This window comes from Leucoraja erinacea, chromosome 5 (genome assembly GCF_028641065.1).
Source record: "Leucoraja erinacea ecotype New England chromosome 5, Leri_hhj_1, whole genome shotgun sequence".
Classification (NCBI taxonomy): Eukaryota; Metazoa; Chordata; class Chondrichthyes; order Rajiformes; family Rajidae; genus Leucoraja; species Leucoraja erinaceus.
The window spans coordinates 95,636,676-95,650,067 of NC_073381.1; the positions used below are offsets into that span (position 1 = coordinate 95,636,676).

The 13,392-nt window shown below is 59.1% G+C and overlaps 1 pseudogene; it reads left to right on the forward strand.

Moving 5' to 3' along the window:
- Nucleotides 1-13,392, forward strand: part of LOC129697690 (basic proline-rich protein-like) — a 28,174-nt pseudogene extending 14,782 nt beyond the window's left edge.

Consider the following 13,392-nt stretch of genomic DNA (forward strand, 5'->3'; position numbering starts at 1 on the left):
CTTGGAGGGGAGGATGCTCCTCAAACTGTGGAGCATCCTGGACAATACAGCTCACCCCCTCCATGACACACTGGTCAACCTGAGGAGCACCTTCAGCAACAGACTGGTTCCACCAAGATGCAGCACAGAACGCCACAGGAGATCCTTCTTCCCTGTGGCTATCAAACTGTACAACCCCTCCCCCTTCTGTCGTAGTGTAGACTGAGACTGACTTGCCTCCCCACCACCCCCCTCCCACGTAATCTTTGCACAGCCCCCAAGCCTTTCCACTCGTCACTTTTATTTCATGTTTCGTGTATTTTGTGTTTTATGACTGTCGGCAAATTAATTTCCCCCCTGGGATTTCTATCATGTGGTTAACTGACCCTTGATTTATTTATGATGGTGTTTAACAAGTTTATACTGTACATCTGTGTTTACTTATGTCCACACGTATCACATGTTTACACATGTAAGCTGGGCTCACATTTGTGTTGTGCTGGTGCAAGTTAGAATTCCATTGTTCTGTTTCGTGACCAATGACAATAAAATACTCCCCATTCCCAACTGTTGATATCCAGAACCAAAAAAACCTTATATAGTGGCTATGGATCATGTGCAGAGATTTGTTTATAAAGGCATAGAAACATAGAAACATAGAAATTAGGTGCAGGAGTAGGCCATTCAGCCCTTCGAGCCTGCACCGCCATTCAATATGATCATGGCTGATCATCCAACTCAGTATCCCGTACCTGCCTTCTCTCCATACCCTCTGATCCCCTTAGCCACAAGGGCCACATCTAACTCCCTCTTAAATATAGCCAATGAACTGGCCTCAACTACCCTCTGTGGCAGAGAGTTCCAGAGATTCACCACTCTCTGTGAGAAAAAAGTTTTTCTCATCTCGGTTTTAAAGGAGTTCCCCCTTATCCTTAAGCTGTGACCCCTTGTCCTGGACTTCCCCAACATCGGGAACAATCTTCCTGCATCTAGCCTGTCCAACCCCTTAAGAATTTTGTAAGTTTCTATAAGATCACCCCTCAATCTCCTAAATTCTAAATAAACCAAGTCTATCCAGTCTTTCTTCATAAGACAGTCCTGACATCCCAGGAATCAGTCTGGTGAACATTCTCTGCACTCGCTCTATGGCAATAATGTCCTTCCTCAGATTTGGAGACCAAAACTGTACGCAATACTCCAGGTGTGGTCTCACCAAGACCCTGTACAACTGCAGTAGAACCTCCCTGCTCCTATACTCAAATCCTTTTGCAATGAAAGCTAACATACCATTCGCTTTCTTTACTGCCTGCTGCACCTGCATGCCTACCTTCAATGACTGTTGTACCATGACACCCAGGTCTCGCTGCATCTCCCCCTTTCCCAATCGGCCACCATTCAGATAATAGTCTGCTTTCCCGTTTTTGCCACCAAAATGGATAACCTCACATTTATCCACATTATACTGCATCTGCCAAACATTTGCCCACTCACCCAGCCTATCCAAGTCACCTGGCAGTCTCCTAGCATCCTCCTCACAGCTAACACTGCCCCCCAGCTTAGTGTCATCCGCAAACTTGGAGATATTGCCTTCAATTCCCTCATCCAGATCATTACTATATATTGTAAATAGCTGGGGTCCTAGCACTGAGCCTTGCGGTACCCCACTAGTCGCTGCCTGCCATTGTGAAAAGGACCCGTTTACTCCTACTCTTTGCCTCCTGTTTGCCAGCCAGTTCTCTATCCACATCAATACTGAACCCCCAATGCCGTGTGCTTTAAGTTTGTATACTAATCTCTTATGTGGGACCTTGTCGAAAGCCCTCTGGAAGTATGTTTCATCAATTATACACCCTGATCAAACAAGGTTTTTTCTAGGTAGATTTTCGTTTTGTAATGTGCGTCAACTCCTGAATAATCTATATAGCTCCACCAAGAGGTGGGATTCTAGAGCGGCCATCTTATTCTTAGATGCCGAAAAAGCGTTTGATCAGATAGAGTGGCCCTATATGTTCGAGGCACTTAAAAGATTTGGGTTTGGGGATTCCTTTACTGCGTGGGTCAAAATGGTGCACCTTTGTCCGACATCATCCATCCTCACTAATAATCAAGATGGCGGACTGCGGGGGTGATGCGCCGTTGTGTATGGCCGCTCCTCCTGCAGTCCGTCCTTTCACCCTTATTTATTTTTATTTTTAGTCCTGTTGGAGGTCTTCTTTTATGTGGTGGGTGGGGGAGGGGAAGGGGGAAATTATTTTTAATCCCAGTCCTACCTGGTCGGAGATGCGGTTTTTCTCCGAACCGCATCTTCGTCCTCTCTGTGCGGCCTAGTCGAACTGGAGCAGCGCTGGAGCGGCGTTTCCTGCGGGGACTGCAGCTTCGACGGCGGTGTAGATGCTGGGACATCTACAAGGAGCGGGCGATGCCTTGCCGGGTCGCCTTGCGGTAAGCTCCAGGGCACTGTTACCGCCGACAGCACCGCAGAGCCTGGGATCCGAGATCGCCAGAGTCGGAGGTTCGGCCTGCGCGGCCTGTGAACTTTGGTCGTTGCAGTCTTCGCGTCGGGAAGCGGCCGCTTCAGTCCTGGCCGCTGATGGACGTTCACCGACGCCGATGATCCAGCTTCACGGCAAGAGGGCCTGAAGATACCGGGCTGGCTGAGGAGGCCAGATATAGGCCCCGACCTCGGGTGGACTATGAGGGGGAGAACTGGTTATTTTTGGTGCCTTCCCTCACAGTGAATTCTGCTGTGGGGGGACGTTTCATGTTGATTTCTATAGTGTACTGTTTCTGTGTCTTTTTTCTTATTCTCTTTTTTCTCTTTTTTTGATTTGTATGGATTTATTGCATTGATCTGTTCAATTAATTTAATCAATCTCTGTAAAGCACTTTGGTTCAAATACTGGTTTTGTTGAAAAGTGCTATATAAATAAATATTATTATTATTATTATTATTATTATAATGATGAATCTGGACCTTTTGACTTACAAAGTGGGGTCAGACAGGGAGATCCTCTGTCCCCCTTACTCTTTGATATTGCTCTGGAGCCCCTCGCAATAGGTATCAGGAGTCACCCAAACATCAGGGGTATAAAGGTGGGGAACATGGAAAGTCGTGTGGGGCTTTACGCCGATGACACATTACTATATCTCTCCTATCCAGAAGCCTCTGTTCTTCCCTTGTTAGATTTTATTAATTTATTTGGCAAGCTTTCTGGATACACAGTCAACTGGAGTAAGAGCGAGTTTATGCCTTTATCAGACAATATAGATTTAGATTTCCTTGAGGCTCTACCATTTAAGATAGTATATGACCATTTTACATATCTAGGACTCAAAATACCCCTAAACCCCAAACTTATATTCAAACTCAACTACGCTGATATGATTACAAAGTTGAAACTGAACATAGAGAAATGGAGGATTTTACCCTTGTCCATAGTGGGGCGTATTAACTCTATCAAGATGGTGTCTCTTCCTAGATTCATATATTTATTCCAAAATCCCCCAATTTTTCTTACTTCATCATTTAAAAAAAAACTGGACTCCATTATCCTTCCATTCATTTGGGGCTACAAAGCCCACCGTATATCAAAGGCGCAGCTTCAAAAGCCAAAAAATGAGGGAGGCATGGGCCTTCCTATATTTAGGCACTACTATTGGGCAGCCAATGCTAGAGCTCTGATTTACTGGCAATGGGGATTCCCAGATGAAACTTTGAATAATAATAATGCCCCTTTGTGGCTAAACATTGAAAACACAGCAGTGAAAAATTCCCCCCTCTGTACTTTGCTTTTTTCCAAAACAGAATCCCCACATAAGTTGGTTGGTGAGAACTTTATTTTAAGAAATTCTATTCGAATTTTAAATCAGATAAGAAGTTTCACTACATTGTCAAATGTCTCTATTTACACCCCCATATGTCACAACCACTCCTTTTTGCCATCACAGACGGATGGGGTGTTTGCTGTCTGGAGGGACAAGGGCCTTGCAACCCTCAGAGATCTATATATAGACAAAAAGTTTGCTTCGTTTAATCAGCTGAAATCAAAATTTAACCTTTCCAACTCTCATTTTTTTCGCTATCTCCAAATTAGACACTACGTTAAAGATCAAATTGTAAATTTTCAAACCATGCCTGACAGTTGCCCACTCTATGAGCTCCTGCAGCTTCCTCCAGACTCCAAACATCTAATATCTCGCTTTGTGAGTCTATTTACCACCTCTGTATCCACTACCCATCTGAAAGAAGCCTGGTCTACTGAGCTGAATTTCGAGGTGTCTGACGACACTTGGAATGAAGGTCTGACCAGAATCCAAACTTGTTCGATCAATGTCAGGTATAAACTGATTCAGTTTAAAGTCATCCACAGACTCCATTACTCAAAGACCAAATTACATCGAATCTACCCTGCTATTTCTCCATTATGTGACAGATGCAAAAGTGCAGATGGTTCTTTAACACATATTTTCTGGCTCTGTCCTCATATACAAAGATACTGGTCTAAAATATTTAAGTGGTTTTCTCGGGTCTATGGAAAAGATATTCTCCCTGATCCAGAACTGGCACTTTTTGGATGCTCAGAGACTGCTTTGTACTTCACGTCTGAAGATCAACAAGCACTGATGCTTGGTATGGTGGCAGCCAAGAAAATGATCCTAACAGCTTGTTTCGCAAAATGGCTCAATGAAATGATAATAATCATACAGATGGAAAGGATACGCTTCTACAACTCCAAGGTACCAAACAACTTTTTAAGTGTTTGGGGACCATTTATCAACCATCTCAAAGTCCAATAATTTCATAATTTCATATTATCTGCAGTGATGTAGTCCTGTGACCTTTACTTCTGCTTTTGCAATGCATGACTGTGTAGCACCATGTGGATTGTACCAATACTGTTATGTCTGGCGGCTTTGTTTTATTATTATTATTTTTTTTTTTTTTTTTTTTCCTTCCTTTTTTTTTCCTGTTGTCTTTTTCATTTTTTTTTTTTTTTTTTTTTTTTGTTTGTTTTGTTAAAAAATTGTATAAAATAATTAAAAATATTAAAACACGAAAGCCTTCAGGAAGTCCAGATACACCACACCCACTGGTTCTCCCCTATCCACGCTACTAGTTACATCCTCAAAAAATTCTATAAGATTCGTCAGACATGATTTACCTTTCATAAATCCATGCTGACTTTGTCCAATGATTTCACCACTTTCCAAATAAGCTGCTATCCCATCTTTAATAACTGATTCTAGCAGTTTCCCCACTACCAATGTTAGACTAACTAGGGTTGGCACAGATCCCTCGGGCCGAAGGGCCAGTCGCTGTGCTGTCCTACTTCTATGACATTAGCTTTGCAGTTTCTAAACCTCCAGTTGTGGTTTAGAATATGGTATTTTATTATGTGGAAGTAAGGCACTGCAGTTGCTGGCTTATACCAACAGGTAATTGGCCTCTGGAGGGGTAGTTCTGCTCAACCTAATGCTAACACACATATGTTACACACCACTCGGATCTAGAATCCAGTCGGGGTTTACAGTCACCATATATTATTAACGCTTTCAGCCACTAGTCCATTAGTCAGGATGTAGTCACAGTGGTGACCACTTGCAGTGTTACTTTACTATATGCTAATAAACCTGTTGGTCCGTTATGGCCCTGTCCCACGGTACGAGTTCATTCCAAGAGTTCTCCCGAGTTTGCCCTGATTCAAACTCGGAGATTTACGGTAATGGCCACTCGTCGGTACTCGGGGCTCTCGTGGACATTTTTCAACATGTTGAAAAATCTTCATGAGTCTTCCCGTGCTTACCTGCGTGTGTGTGTATGTGTGTGTGCGTGGCTGTGTGTGTGTGCGTGTGTATGTATATGTGCGCGTGTGTGTTTATGTGTGTGTGTGTGTGTGTGTGTGTGTGTGTGTGTGTGTGTGCGTGTGTGTGCGTGTGTGTGTATGTGTGTGTGTGTGCGTGTGTGTGTGCGTGTGTATGTATATGTGCATGCGTGTTTGTGTGTATGTGTGCGTGTGCTTGCGTGTGCGAGTGTGCGTGCGTGTGTGTGCGTGCGTATGCGTGCGTGCGTGCGTGCATTCTACACTGACAGTCGCCGTTCCAGTTGCTGGTTTGTCGGGAGACTGCTGGCAACTTGACACTCGATGGCAGTCCGCTGAAAAATGGCCTAAGTGGGACAGGCCCAGTCGGCTGTGCACGCCATACACAAGAAGAAGCAGAAGGCCTCTGTAAATTGCCCCTAGTGTGTCAGGAGTGGAAGGAAATGTGGGATAACATAGAACTAGTGTGAATGGGTGATCGATGTTGAGCATAGACTCGGTGGTCTGAAGGGCCAGTTTCCATGCTGTATCTCTGAACGAAACTGAAACGCATGAAAGAAAGAGAAGCCATGGCGATAGACTAAATATTAATAGCCTGATCAACTGCCGCATCAAAGCAGAGTTTGTAAGGAGGTGGGAAAGGCCTTGACTTTCAGCAGCGCCATCATGTGACATCTTTTCATAGACAGGCCATCTTCTTCTGCTGTGTTGAAAGACAGGAAGTCAAAAAAATCCTGTTATCCCCTAGTTACTGCGTTACCAGAGCTGCCATTGCTGAAAGCGTTGCTACAAAAAGAATTATCTCCCTACAGTAGAGTTGCTGCCTCACAGCACCAGAGACCCGGGTTCGATCCGGACTACGGGCGCTGTCTGTACGGAGTTTGTACGTTCTCCCCGTGACCACGTGGGTTTTCTCCGGGTGCTCCGGTTTCCTCCCACACTCCAAAGACGTGCAGATTTGTAGGTTAATTGGATTGTAAATTGTTCCTAGTGTGTGGGATAGAACTGGAGTACGGGTGATCGCTGGTCGGCGTGGACTCAGTGGGCCGGAAGGTTCCTGCTTTCCCGTTTTAAACTAACATAATCTAAAATATAGGGAAAAAAGGCACAAAAAGCTGGAGTAACTCAGCGGGACAGGCAGCATCTCTGGAGAGAAGGAATGGGTGACGTTTCAGGTCACGACCCACCTTCAGGCCTCAGGTAATCTAAAATATAGATTGTTAACTGAAGCCATATGTTGCACTGATTGGTTATCACAGTCGCATTCTTGTTGACTGGTTCCCAAATGTATTCTGACTCCACCTAACTTGCACCATCCTGTTAACTCTTCACCTCCCCCTTGTTCACCAGCATTCCCAGCTTGCAGCTCCCAGGTCCCAGCTCCAGCCCCAGCTCCATCCCCCAGCTCCCAGCTCCAGCTCCAGCTCCAGCTCCAGCCCCCAGCTCCAGCCCCCAGCTCCATCCCCCAGCCCAGCCCCCAGCTCCAGCCCCCCCCAGCCCATCCCCCCCCAGCCCCCCAGCTCCAGCCCCCAGCTCCATCCCCCCCCAGCCCCCAGCTCCAGCTCCAGCTCCAGCCAGCTCCAGCTCCAGCCCAGCCCAGCTCCAGCCCCCAGCTCCAGCTCCCCCCAGCCCCCAGCTCCAGCCCCAGCCCAGCTCCAGCCCCCCCAGCTCCAGCCCCCAGCTCCAGCCCCCAGCTCCATCCCCCAGCTCCATCCCCCAGCTCCAGCTCCATCCCCCAGCCCCAGCCCCCAGCCCCCAGCCCAGCCTCCAGCTCCCCCCAGCTCCAGCCCCCAGCTCCAGCCCCAGCTCCCCCCCCAGCCAGCCCCCAGCTCCAGCCAGCTCCAGCCCCAGCTCCAGCCCCCAGCTCCAGCCCCCCCAGCTCCAGCTCCCCAGCCCAGCCCCCAGCCAGCCCCCAGCTCCAGCCCCCAGCTCCAGCCCCAGCTCCAGCCCCCAGCTCCAGCCCCCAGCTCCAGCCCCCAGCTCCAGCTCCAGCTCCAGCTCCAGCCCCCAGCTCCAGCCCCCAGCTCCAGTCCCCCAGCTCCAGCCCCCAGCTCCAGCTCCCAGCCCAGCCCCCAGCTCCAGCCCCCAGCTCCAGCTCCCAGCTCCATCCCCAGCTCCAGCCCCCAGCTCCTCCAGCCCCCAGCTCCATCCCCCTCCATCCCCCAGCCCATCCCCCCAGCTCCCCCAGCTCCAGCCCCCAGCTCCATCCCCCAGCTCCAGCCCCCAGCTCCAGCCCCCAGCTCCAGCTCCCCAGCTCCAGCCCTCCAGCTCCCAGCCCCCAGCTCCCCCAGCTCCAGCCCCCAGCTCCAGCCCCCAGCTCCAGCCCCCAGCTCCAGCCCCCAGCTCCAGCCCCCAGCTCCATCCCCCCCTCCAGCTCCAGCTCCAGCTCCAGCCCCCAGCTCCAGCCCCAGCTCCATCCCCCAGCTCCCCCCAGCTCCCCCCATCCCCCCCCAGCCCCCAGCTCCATCCCCCAGCTCCATCCCCCAGCCCCAGCTCCAGCTCCAGCCCCCAGCCCCAGCCCCCAGTCCCCAGCTCCAGCCCCCAGCTCCAGCCCCCAGCCCCCAGCCAGCCCAGCCCCAGCCCCCCCCAGCCCCAGCAGCCCCAGCCCCAGCTCCAGCTCCAGCTCCAGCCCCAGCCCCCCCAGCCCCAGCTCCCCAGCCCCCAGCCCAGCCCCAGCTCCAGCCCCAGCTCCCAGCCCCCAGCTCCAGCCCCCAGCTCCAGCCCCCCCAGCTCCAGCTCCAGCCCCAGCTCCAGCCCCCAGCCCCTCCTCCCCCACCCCCAGCCCCAGCCTCCAGCCCCCAGCCCCCAGCCCCAGCCCCAGCTCCAGCCCCCAGCCCCAGCCCCAGCCTCCAGCTCCAGCCCCCCCAGCCCCCAGCCCCCCCAGCCCCAGCCCCAGCCCCAGCCCCCCCCCAGCCCCCCAGCCCCAGCCCCAGCCCCCAGCCCCAGCTCCAGCTCCAGCCCCCCAGCCCCCAGCCCCCCCCCAGCCAGCCAGCCCCCCCCAGCCCCAGCCCCCCAGCTCCAGCCCCCAGCCCCCAGCCCCCAGCCCCAGCCCCAGCCCCCAGCCCCCAGCCCCCAGCCCCATCCCCCAGCCAGCCCCCCCCCCCCAGCCCCCAGCCCCCAGCTCCAGCCCCCCCAGCTCCCCCCAGCCCCCAGCCCCAGCTCCAGCCCCCAGCTCCAGCCCCAGCCCCCAGCTCCAGCCCCCAGCTCCAGCCCCCAGCCCCAGCCCCCAGCCCCAGCCCCAGCCCCAGCCCCCAGCCCAGCCCCAGCTCCCTCCAGCCCCCAGCCCCCAGCTCCAGCCCCCAGCTCCAGCTCCAGCCCCCAGCTCCAGCCCCCCCCCCAGCCCCAGCTCCAGCCCCCAGCCCCAGCCCCCAGCTCCAGCCCAGCTCCAGCCCCCAGCTCCAGCCCCCAGCCCTCCAGCTCCAGCCCCCCAGCCCCCAGCCCCCAGCTCCAGCCCCAGCCTCCCAGCCCCCAGCTCCAGCTCCCCAGCTCCAGCCCCAGCTCCAGCCCCCCCAGCTCCAGCCCCCCAGCTCCAGCTCCAGCCCCCAGCCCCAGCCCCAGCTCCAGCTCCAGCCCCCAGCCTCCAGCTCCAGCTCCCTCCAGCCTCCCAGCCCCCAGCCCCCAGCTCCAGCTCCAGCTCCAGCCCCCAGCTCCAGCCCCAGCCCCCCCAGCTCCAGCCCCCCTCCAGCCCCAGCCCCCAGCCCCAGCCCCCCCCCAGCTCCAGCTCCCCCAGCTCCAGCCCCCAGCTCCAGCCCCAGCCCCCAGCCCCCAGCCCCAGCCCCAGCCCCAGCCCCAGCCCCCAGCTCCCCCCCCAGCTCCAGCCCCCAGCCCCCAGCCCCCAGCCCCAGCCCCCAGCCCCAGCCCCCCCAGCCCCAGCCCCAGCCCCCAGCTCCGCCCCATCCCCCAGCCCCCAGCAGCCCCCAGCCCCAGCCCCAGCCCCAGCCCCCAGCTCCAGCTCCCCCCAGCTCCAGCCCCAGCCCCCAGCCCCAGCCCCCAGCCCCCAGCCCCAGCCCCAGCCCCAGCCCCAGCCCCCAGCCCCCCCAGCCCCCAGCAGCCCCAGCCCCCAGCTCCAGCCCCCAGCCCCAGCCCCAGCCCCAGCTCCAGCCCCAGCTCCAGCCCCCAGCCCCCAGCCCCCAGCCCCCAGCCCCAGCTCCAGCCCCCCAGCCCCAGCCCCCAGCTCCAGCCCCAGCTCCCCCCAGCTCCAGCCCCCAGCTCCAGCCCCCAGCCCCAGCCCCCCCAGCTCCCCCAGCCCCCAGCCCCCAGCCCCCAGCCCCCAGCTCGCCCCTCCAGCCCAGCCCCAGCCCCCAGCTCCAGCCCCCAGCCCCAGCCCCCAGCCCCCAGCCCCAGCCCCCAGCCCCCAGCCCCAGCCCCCAGCCCCCAGCTCCAGCCCCAGCCCCCAGCCCCAGCCCCCAGCTCCAGCCCCCAGCTCCAGCCCCAGCTCCAGCCCCCAGCCCCCAGCCCCAGCCCCCAGCCCCATCCCCCAGCCCCAGCTCCCCAGCCAGCCCAGCCCAGCCCCCAGCTCCCCCAGCTCCCCCAGCTCCAGCCCCAGCCCCAGCTCCCCCCCAGCCCAGCCCCCAGCTCCAGCCCTCCAGCCCCCAGCTCCAGCCCCCAGCCCCCAGCCCCAGCTCCAGCCCCAGCCCCCAGCCCAGCCCCCCCCCCAGCCCCCAGCCCCAGCCCCAGCCCCCAGCCCCCAGCTCCAGCCCCCAGCCCCCAGCCCCAGCCCAGCTCCAGCCCCCAGCTCCAGCCCAGCTCCAGCCCCAGCCCCAGCCCCAGCCCCCCAGCCCCCAGCCCCAGCCCCCAGCCCCCCCCCCCCAGCCAGCCAGCTCCAGCCCCCAGCTCCAGCCCCCCAGCTCCAGCCCCCAGCCCCCAGCTCCAGCCCCCAGCTCCAGCTCCAGCCCCCAGCTCCAGCCCCCAGCCCCCAGCCCCCAGCTCCAGCCCAGCTCCAGCCCCCAGCCCCCCCCCCCAGCTCCAGCTCCAGCCAGCCCCAGCTCCAGCCCTCAGCTCCAGCCCCAGCCCCCAGCTCCATCCCCCAGCCCCCAGCCCCCCCCTCCCCCCAGCCCCCAGCCCCCAGCTCCAGCTCCCCCAGCCCCCCCAGCTCCCCCCAGCTCCAGCCCAGCTCCAGCCCCCAGCTCCAGCCCCCAGCCCCCAGCTCCCAGCCCCCAGCCCCAGCCCCCAGCTCCAGCCCCAGCTCCAGCTCCAGCCCCCTCCAGCCCCCAGCTCCAGCCCCCAGCTCCAGCCCCCCCAGCTCCAGCTCCCCCAGCTCCAGCCCCCAGCTCCAGCCCCCAGCCCCAGCCCCAGCCCCCAGCCCCCAGCCCCAGCCCAGCTCCAGCCCCCAGCTCCTCCAGCCCCAGCTCCAGCCCCCAGCTCCAGCTCCAGCCCCCAGCTCCAGCCCCCAGCTCCAGCCCCCAGCTCCAGCCCCCAGCCCCAGCTCCAGCCCCCCAGCTCCAGCCCCAGCCCCAGCTCCAGCCCCAGCTCCAGCTCCAGCCCCAGCTCCAGCCCCAGCTCCAGCCCCCAGCTCCAGCCCCCAGCCCCAGCAGCCAGCCCCCAGCCCCCAGCCCCCAGCTCCAGCCCCCAGCCCCCAGCCCCCAGCTCCAGCTCCCAGCCCCCAGCCCCAGCTCCAGCCCCAGCTCCAGCCCCCAGCTCCAGCCCCCAGCAGCCCCAGCCCCCAGCCCCCAGCCCCAGCCCCCAGCTCCAGCCCCAGCCCAGCCCCAGCCCCAGCCCCCAGCTCCAGCCCAGCCAGCCCCCCAGCCCAGCCCCCAGCTCCAGCCCCAGCTCCAGCCCCCAGCCAGGCCCCAGCCCCCAGCCCCCAGCTCCAGCCCCCAGCTCCAGCTCCAGCCCCCAGCTCCAGCCCCCAGCCCCAGCTCCAGCCCCAGCCCCCAGCCCCCAGCCCCCAGCCCCAGCCCAGCTCCAGCCCCAGCCCCCAGCCCCCAGCTCCAGCCCCCAGCTCCCAGCCCCCAGCTCCAGCTCCAGCTCCAGCCCCAGCTCCAGCCAGCCCCCAGCTCCAGCCCCCAGCCCCCAGCTCCAGCCCCCAGCTCCCAGCTCCAGCTCCAGCCCCAGCTCCAGCCCCCAGCTCCAGCCCCAGCCCCAGCTCCAGCCCCCCAGCTCCAGCCCCCAGCCCCAGCCCCCAGCCCCAGCCCAGCTCCAGCCCCCAGCCCCCAGCTCCAGCCCAGCTCCAGCTCCAGCCCCCAGCTCCAGCCCCAGCAGCTCCATCCCCCAGCCCCCAGCTCCAGCTCCCCCAGCTCCAGCTCCCCCAGCCCCCAGCTCCCCAGCATCCCCCCCCAGCTCCAGCCCCCAGCTCCAGCTCCCCCCCAGCTCCAGCCCCCAGCTCCATCCCCCAGCCCCCAGCTCCAGCCCCCAGCTCCAGCCCCCAGCCCAGCTCCATCCCCCAGCCCCCCCAGCCCCAGCCCCCCCAGCCCCCAGCTCCATCCCCCAGCTCCCCCCCCCCAGCTCCAGCCCCCCCCAGCTCCAGCTCCAGCCCCCAGCTCCAGCTCCCCCAGCTCCATCCCCCAGCCCCCAGCTCCAGCCCCCCAGCTCCAGCCCCCAGCTCCAGCCCCCAGCTCCAGCCCCCCCCCAGCTCCAGCCCCCCAGCCCCCAGCCCAGCCCCCAGCTCCAGCCCCCAGCTCCAGCTCCAGCCCCCCCCCAGCCCCCAGCTCCAGCCCCCAGCTCCAGCCCCCAGCTCCAGCTCCCCCCCCAGCTCCAGCTCCAGCCCCCAGCCCCCAGCCCCCAGCTCCAGCCCCCCAGCTCCAGCCCCCAGCCCCCAGCCCCCAGCTCCAGCCCCAGCCCCCAGCTCCAGCCCCCAGCTCAGCCCCCAGCTCCAGCCCCAGCCCCCAGCCCCAGCCCCAGCCCCCAGCCCCAGCCCCAGCTCCAGCCCCAGCCCAGCCCCCAGCTCTCCAGCCCCCAGCTCCAGCCCCCAGCTCCGGCCCCAGCTCCAGCTCCAGCTCCAGCCCCCAGCCCCCAGCTCCAGCCCCCAGCTCCAGCCCCCAACCCCCAGCTCCCAGCTCCAGCTCCCCCAGCTCCAGCCCCCCTCCAGCCCCCAGCTCCCAGCCCCAGCCCCAGCTCCAGCCCCCAGCCTCCTGCATCTTGTGCCTATCTTTACTGTGAAGGACAAATGGCAATCGTAAAACAATAAAATGAGGCTGAAAAGGTAACAGGATATCTGTTTATCTGCTGTGGAATGGAATTTGAACTGTCTTTGTTGAGTTTAGTTTAGTTTAGTTTAGAAATGCAGAGCAGAAACAGGCCCTTCGGCCCACCCAGACCATGCCGACCAGCGACCCCCACGAACTAATACTATCCTCCACACACTGGGTACAAGTTCACACATACACCAGCCAATTAGCCTGCAAACCTGTACGTCTTAGGAGTGTGGGGGGAAACCGAAGATCACAGGGAGAGCATACAAACTCCGTACAGACAGCACCCAGAGCAGTGGGGATGGAACCCGGGTCTCTGGCACTGCAGGTGCTGTAAGGCAGCAACTCTACCGCTGCGCCACCGTGCCTTTGGAAAGACCTGTATCTTTCAGAGGTGCATGAGGTATAATTGGTCTCAGACCATTCTGAAGCAGGAACGAATGCCTAAGTGCCTGCAACAGTAA